Source organism: Anopheles nili, chromosome X, assembly GCF_943737925.1.
Source record: "Anopheles nili chromosome X, idAnoNiliSN_F5_01, whole genome shotgun sequence".
In the NCBI taxonomy this organism is placed as follows: Eukaryota; Metazoa; Arthropoda; class Insecta; order Diptera; family Culicidae; genus Anopheles; species Anopheles nili.
In genome coordinates this window covers 15296618-15305373 of record NC_071293.1, presented here as the reverse complement: position 1 = coordinate 15305373, position 8756 = coordinate 15296618, and positions in this window count along the sequence as shown.

Below are 8756 nucleotides of genomic sequence, written 5' to 3'. Positions count from 1 at the left end.
TTTGCATCGTGACGCACAACAATTGGGATCGTCACGTGTTTCTATCTCGTTCTTTCAGTACAAAAACTATCACCGCCCTCTTCCTGCGCTTCAAAACTGTTTGGAAGTATTCGGAATGAATGGTAGGTTGATGATGGGAATCGCGATATCGGGGGATGGATAGGTATTATTTTCATATGTATAACCGATCGGAGTATTACCTACGGAACGTGCACTACTGATGTGACAGTCTCATCGCTTCCGTTCCCGTTCGTCACGATTCTCACAAATCCGTTGTTGCTGATGTGGAAATTTGATCTGGTTTGAAGTACTTTGTGACGATCATAATGTTGCTAACCTGACGAACTTGATGTAGCTATTTCGTACCCTCTTAAATCACTTTATCCGCAAAGTATGTTTAAAAATGTTAAACGAATTTGGGATAATAGTGCAGCTCTACATGCGCGGTGTGTTTCTTGCTATGGAATTTTGATATTATGATTTGTTTTTTTACATCGTCATCGTCATTTGCCATATATCGTACCCTGGCCAAATGTTTTTTTAAATAGCAGTATAATTCCTTCTATGGATCCAAATAAATTTATCTTAAATGTCAAGGATTTATTTGCAAGCCGATAAATTATAGTTTTTTCCGATGATCGGATGTGAGATTTTGTAGATAAGTTGTTGGTGATACGTCGACAGTTTCAGTTTTGTTTTCCATCAATCCTACAGTTGTTTTTATTGTTCTTCTTCTTCTTATCTGGCGCTTTCAAACTTGAGCACGTCGTAAAGACATGGCCTGGTGACTAACAATTTTCCAGGTAGCTCGGTCCATGGCTGCAGCTCCATCCCCTGTCGCATCTGATATCCCGCAGGTTCTGCTCCACTTGGTCCATCCACCGAGCACGCTGTGCTCCTCGTCGCCTTGTGCCGGACGGGTCGCTGGCGAGAACCTTCTTGGTGGGGCATGATTTCGGCATCCTCATGACATGCCCCAACCAACGAATCCTGCCGGCCTTTGCCACCGTCAGAATGTTTGGCTCATCATACAGCTCAGCTAGCTCGTGGTTCATTCTTCTCCTACACCCATCGGTTAAAAAAGGGCCTGAGAGGTAGCTGAGCTAGCGACACTTCCCTGCTGCCAGGAATCACTCAAAATAACTCACGACAGAGGCTCTCAAGAGGCTTGAAATTTGCGGTTTTGTCGTCAAAAATGCAGCCGCGGCCGGAAACGCTCGTGCGTGCTTCGACCCTTTTCCCCTTCGCTTCCATTTCTCATTTCTGCAGCTCAGTTTCTTTCAAGGTAGAGAGAACGCAAGCCGCGAGCGCAAGCTTTGAGCGCAATTTCGCTCGCGCTTACGGCTGCGCTCTCTTTCAGAACAAACGCGCAGACGGAAGAACCTACAAGAGGGAATACAGTACATTTTATTGCGTTTTTCATATTTCATTATTTTGTTTGCGGTGGCGTCTTTCAGCTGCGTGTACGGGGAATAAACGCCTTCATTGTCCAGTAGCACTGTTTGCCTGCATCGTCCAATTGCATGTAGTTCACGTTTATCAGCAGTATTTCCAGTGGTGAAATGCTGCGACATAATTTTCTCGTCCAACAGGAGCAAACATGAAACAACGACGGATAATAAACCTGCATAGTCCTGCATAGTAGTTCCCTCGTCAAGCAGCAGCAAACATGAAATAAGATAATGAAAGTGTTAGAAAACAGATCAAACTCCAATTGCGATGATTTTTAACCTACCTCAACGGTAACGCTTCCTCTGAAATGATGCGACCTTTCTCCAAGAACAGCACTTGCACACTGGTAGTTTGAGTTTTCTCTTGAACTTACCCGTACTCTTCGCCGTTTGCTTCGATCCACTAATTTGCTAAGTCCGCTTCGCCAACGCATCGGCTGGACTTAGAATTTGGAAAAAACGCGCACACAAACCCAAAATCGCTGCTGGCAGCCGCACACATGCACACGCACTAGGGTGCGAAGGTGCAAAGCGGAGAAATCTAGCCCATTTCGTTCGCTTCGTGCAGCCAGGCGGGGAAAAATCACCCAAAATCACTCAAACCGATGAGGGGTAGGTAAAAAATCATCTTTTGTCTCTTTCCCGCTACCACAGAGCTTCGGCTTTCGTCAGCAGGGTTGCTCAGCCGCGCGATCGGATACACAAGCGCTTTCGTGCCTTTTCGGGTTGCTTTCAGTACGTTTTTTCTAGTGTGGTGGTTTTTCTTTCATTCGCCCTTCCCTGCATTCTAGAGACCAGACGCGCTGATCATCGCTCTCTCTCTCTCTCTCTCTCTCTCTCTCTCTCCATAAGCCAAACACATGAAAATTTGGGTACATGCGTAGTGTCTACGTTTATTCATTTTTTACCTGCATGGTTTACACACGTGGGGTTCTTCCACTGAATCGCTTGAATTCAACGGCGGTGTCATTCAGAAGGCTTCAAATTTTCCAAATTCAAATAGTTCAGCATTTGTTGATATCGTTCAGCGGCATTTGAATTGGCGGTATGCATCAATTTCCTTATTAGGCAGTCTTCTTCAACAGCATATTCGGCGAATAAATCAAATCGAAATCAAAGATGCAATCATATGTTTAAGAACAATGCTTATAAGCCTACCTGAGTAGTTAAACCCAGAAACGACAAGTCCTCAAAAACAACACTCTCACATTACGGTGGTCGGTTTGGACTGAAAATTCTTTAAGCCCGCTTGGCTGGCGTGTCATTAACCACCGAATGTGGAAGCACGCATACACTCTAGCAAAACAGCTTGCGCTGTTGCACACATGCAAACCAAAACGGGTTGAGCAGTGAATTTATGCTCAACACATGCTCAATTTCCAGTTCGGCTAGCGTTGTGAAAGCGAGAAGCAGATAGGGTAGAGCTTCTTTTCTCTTTCTGGCTACCGCAAATCTTCGTCAAAAAGTCTCCTGGGAGTAGACCGGATTCCACTGAACAATGCATCTCTGAATTTCGCAACTGATTTTATTGTTATTGTTGCCATGATAGTTTCGAAATTCGAAAATTCTTCGCTAATAATGTACATGTTGTATTCGATTCGAGCGCTTTTTAACTCTTCTGGCACATGGAGTTTTCATAAACGACCTTGTCACACAATCGAAGGGTTTTCATTTCTTCGACTGAGAAAAATTTTCAAGCATGCCGATCATTCTGGCACATGCAAAAGAATTATGCGTCCCATTCAGTCAAAACACGAGCGAGACCGCTGCACAAGATTTATAGCATGCCGTTTTGTTTAGCACATGGGCCGCGTTTTCTCCTCCCATTCGACGAGCCCTCTTTGATTCGGCTGTGCGCTGTCGTAGGGTGAATCCTTTGTTTATTTAGGGTTCGATCAGCGCAGGCCGCTCTACCTGTGATTGGGTTGCCTTTACCTTTTTAACTCACGTTGACGATACCCTAGCAATGCTACTGCTATTCCGTTTGTGAGGTAATGTTTTATGATCAGCGATCGCATGTGGACAATGATTACGGTACGAGCATGATATTTTACCAGCGGCATAAACAAAAACACGTATGAAATGCAAACCGCCAACCATATCGTCATTGGGATTCTCAATCTAACTCCCTTGGTTTGTATCAATGAAACGATAATAAACAAAATAACACTCTTGTTTACTATCACCGGTGCAAACGATGCATGCAATCTACCATATGAATCTACACCCGATTTACAATCACTGCGTGAGATATGCGTATTGCATGGAAGCATTCGTACATCATGTGCTCACATACGTTGTAATCCATCCCCACTCCGGATCTATTTTTGGACGCATGCATCGCCGCCATCGATCTTCGTCCACACGTAAATCAAAAGGCAATGCATACCCCTTAAGGTTGAAGACGCCAAATTGCTCAACCCATCGACGCTGAAGACCCATCGCCAGCCCGACCAGCCATATCAACATCGGTTCCCTGTATTCTTCCAAGTCTCAACAGCCCCTTTCAAGCTAACAAATAAAATTTGCCTTTCTATAGCTAGCATCAGCGCACGTGGTAACGGACGGTACTTGTTTTGAGTCGACAAAGCATGTGGGACAGTACACGCCGGCGGGGGAAAGAACCCAAAGTGTGAAGGAAGCGAATATGAAAGAACATAGAATAACACAACGACCCTACTCAAAATCGGTAGGCGGAGCATCGAATTTTATGACACATTTTTTGCACCGGACGACGTGCATCCGACCACCTTGACAGCCGGCTCTCAACTGACGTGAGAGAATTTTCGAGTGACTTATAAAGCAAGAATCGTAAATGTTATATTTCTGATGAGATATTTGACAAGGCTGTTCGACGAGTCGAAATTTTGAGGATCCTATACATTTCGTGAGTTCCACCGTTGCTTGGGAACCAGCTCACACAGCTGATCGTTCCAAAAGAGTTCCATCGTTCCAGAGAGTCCCAGTGCGCGTTCAAATAAGAGATAGAGTGAACGCCGTGCGACAGTCAATAGCACCGGACGGTGAGTAAGCTCACTTTTTGGTGGAGTAGAGAAGAGGCAGTGAGTGGAAGTGAGAGCAAAGAGTGAAACGATAGCTTTGACGATGAATTTTTCTCGGTTGTGAATGAGATGGGTAGCGAGAGGTAGAGCGATAGTTCATGAAGGAGCAACATTATACTCGAAAATTTCTCGTCGGGAAATCGGTTAGGTAAAAAATGTAATGCTTACATGGTAAATATACAAGTAAAAGTAAGCTTACAAGTAAAATACTGTCGAACAAATTTCACCGTTAATTTAGTTGTGCCCAAAAAAATATTTTGTTCAAAATGTATTTAATTGGTGGGGGGGGGGGGGGTTGTTGAGTGCGTTGGGTTGTTGGGGTGGGAGGTTGACGTTTTACATAAACCTCTCTCCGCAATCACCAATTGGATTGCAGATCTGGTTGTTGAGTGGGTTGAGTGGGTTGAGGGGGTTGTTGGGTGGAGGATGGGTTGATATTTTGCATAAATCCCCACTCCTCCCTCCCCCCCACTACCTAACAACCATTCAGTTTTCAAACCAACAATGCTGTGTGACGAGGACTTTAATACATGAAAGCCATGGAAAGTTTCCCAAAGACACAAGACTAGATTTGTAAAAAAGCACATTTTTGAATACTGATAGGCATCCTCGAAATAACGTCTGGATGAAATAAAAATGTAGAAATTTTATTACTCAAATTTCTACTGATTTCTATGTTTTAGAAACTTATACGATTTTAATTACTAGCCAACGAGAAATTTACGTGTATAATGTTGCGATCTCACTCTATCTACTGTCTGTTTTTATTCCCCTCTCACTCATCAGCCTTCATGACCACTGTCACTCAACCTCTCGCTACCCCTTTCATCCACAACCGAGAAAAATTCACCATCAAAGCTATCGTTTCACTCTTTGCTCTCGCTTTCACTCACTGCCTGTTCTCTACTCCACTAAAAAGTGAGCTTACTCACCGTCCGGTGCATTTGAGTGTCTCACAGCGTTCACTCTATCTCTTATTTGAACGCGCACTGGGACTCTGTTTTGAAACGATCAGCTGTAATGGCGCGTGTCCACCTATCGGGCTGATCGAATGAGTTGCCCATCGGACCAGCTGTTGACATATCAATTGTCAAAAATTGTATGGAGTCCGCTTGCTGGTTTGGTCCGAGCAATGGACACGCAAAACTTACGTGGTGCTCATTGCACTCGTTTGTATATTTAGTTTTTCTATTTAAAAACAAATCTAAAAAAAATCAATTAATTATTTCTCCTTTTGCTATGAAATAATAGTGTTATTGTAAATACGGACCCGTTCAAAACTGTTTAAATTTGAAACTGTCATTGAGACAGCTCCCTGCCGACAAAATCAGTCAAAAAATCCCCTGAACAAACCCCGAACACTCCCTGTTCGGGCGACATCTGTTCAGGGTCGGTGTTCGGGCGGCTCGGTTCGGTCGGCTCGTTCGGTTCGTTCGGTTTTCTTGGTTTGTTCAGTTTGTTCTCATATTTTCATCGGTCTCTTCCCTTCTCAAAAGAGAGCGCGAACCGAGAGAGCAAAAATAGTATGCGCTTCCCAGGAAGCATTTTGGCGAAGATCTCTGGTAGCCAGAAAGAGACAAAGCTCGGTCCTATCTGCTTCTCGCTTTCACAACGCTAGCTGAACTGGAAATTGAGCATGTGTTGAGCATAAATTCATTGCTCGACCCGTTTTGGTTTGCATGTGTGCAACAGCGCAGGCTGTTTTGTCAGAGTGTGCGCGTGCTTCCACATTCGGTGGTTGAATGACGCGCCAGCGAAGGGGACTTAGAGAATTTTCAGTCTAAACCAACCACCGCAGTGTGAAAGTGTTGTTCTTGAGGACTTGTCATTTCTGGGTTAAACTACACAGGTAAGCTTATAAGCATTGTTCTTAAACATATGATTACATCTTCTAATCCATGTTTTCTGATTATATGTTGGCTTTTACGCGATGAGAGGAAAAATCAACACCATTTATTCGCCGCATATGCTGTTTAAGAAGACTGCCTAAGATGGAATTTGATGCATACCGCCAATTCAAATGCCGCTGAACGATATCTAGAAACGCTGGGTTACAGCTGTGCTACCGTGCTACCTAGCAAATTTGAAGCCGTCTCAATGACGCCGCCGTTGCATTCATGCAATTCAGTGGAAGAACCTCACGTGTTTAAACCATGCAGGTAGAAAAAAACGCAGTGCAGTGAATAAACGTAAGCACTACGCATATCCCAAAACTGCATGTGTTTGGCTATTGAGAGAGAGAGCGGGTCGATCTCTCTAGAATGCGGGGAAGGGCGAATGAAAGAAAAACCACCGCACTAGAAAAAACGTACTGAAAGCAACTCGAAAAGGTGCGAAGGCGCTCGTGTTTCCCGATCGCGCAGTCGAGCAACATTCGCCTGCTCGACCGCTGCTCGACCGCAATTTTGTCCGTTGGGTTACGGCTGCGCTCTCTTTCAGAAAAAAATTCGCAGACCAGACAACGTACACAGGAATACATTTCACTTTATTGTCTTCTTGAATTTCGGTTGTTCTTTTTACCAACGCCTTGGTTTTGGCAGCGTTGGTGTCTTTCAGCTGTGTGAACGGGGAAAAAACGCCATTGTCGCCTAATAGCACTGTTTTCCTGCATCGTCCAGCTGCATGTAGCTCACATCTATCAGTATTTCCAGCGGTGAAATGCTGTAACATAATTTACTCGTCAAACAGCAGCAGACATGAAACAAGATAATGAAATTATTATTAGAAACCAGTTAAGACTCCAACTGCGATGATTTTTAACCTACCTCAACGGTAATGCTTGCAAATCGACCTTCCGCTAGGAACAGCACTGGGATACTGGCAGTTGACGTTTTTTCTTGAACTTACCCGTACTCTTCGCCGGTTGCTTTGGTCCACAAATTTGCTAAGTTCGCTTCGCCGGCGTATCGGCCAAGTTGGTTGGACGCGCATACTATAACATAATTATCTTGCGCTGATGCATACATTCAAAGATACTGGAAAACGACGGTTCAAACCAGAGAATTCGAGCGTCATTCGCTTGCTCGGTGCAGCCGACCACCACGCTGATAGCCAAAACCGCACACACATGTGAAGAAATCACGTGAAACAGGTAGTAAAAGAGCGAGAGATCCGAGCTTCGGGCCCATTTTGGCTCGGATTTGTCGGCAGGGCTCGCCGTGTCCGACGATGTCCGATAGCGTAGGTCCACGACTCTGGAAAACACAAATTGGTCGCTCATTCTCATTCACTCAATACTAGTCGCTCATTCTTCTAGCTTGGTCCGAATGGTGGACACGCGCCATAAGAGCTGGTTTTTGGTCCGTCGAGTTATGAAGAAAATCACAATATTCAGATATATTTTCTTCTGAATGACACGTATTCATTCCATACCGAACAAATTGTTTCGATAATATTGAGACTGCAAATTTGACATATGCTCAAAAAAGTTGATTCCTGAATAAAATGAATGCTAACTGCATTGAAACAATTTACTTTCTAAACATTACTATTATTAATTATGATGACATTATTAGTTTAAGGATTCAAATCAAAACAAAATGTTTTGTTAAATTTATTAGGATCATGAAAAATTTATCCGTTCATGTGAATTCCGCTGCTTAATGAGGTTGACTGCAGTATCAAGCGCCTACACATACCTTCACAACGAACAACCACATGCGCGCATCACTGATACACATAAAGAGATTTGCGTGCAAACAAAAAAATATTTTTGTCTACACTACTGATCACCACTGAGAGTAGTCTCAGATACTCACTTCTTCCGAGCCTTTTCCTGTTATTTATGTATGACAAAAAGGTGGGTTTTCTTCGGCTACTGTCAATCACTACATGCTCTAAAGTATTTTCGGTGAGATATTAGTGCAGAGAAATAAAACGTTAAAAAAAGTGTAATCCAAGTTTTAAATACATCGGTAAGTTAATAGATGATGATGTATTGGTTTAATAAAATTTTTGCATACAAATTTACAAAGGTGATGATGAATACTACTGATTTTGCAACTTCATCGCACACTACGCGGTTTCGATAACAGGGAGCGCCGACTTTGTTGGCGAACATTTCGGTTAGGTATGCAACTCCACTGGAGCAGACAGCAGCCGAGCGAAATCTACGCTTACATCGGAAAAGGCAAGCGATGTACCGGCTTCGTAAACGTACCGCCAACAGTACTTCATTGGAGCGCTCTTCAGTGCGCAATCGAGCCGGTGACCAACAACGCTCTTGATCAGCAGAATGTTGCCG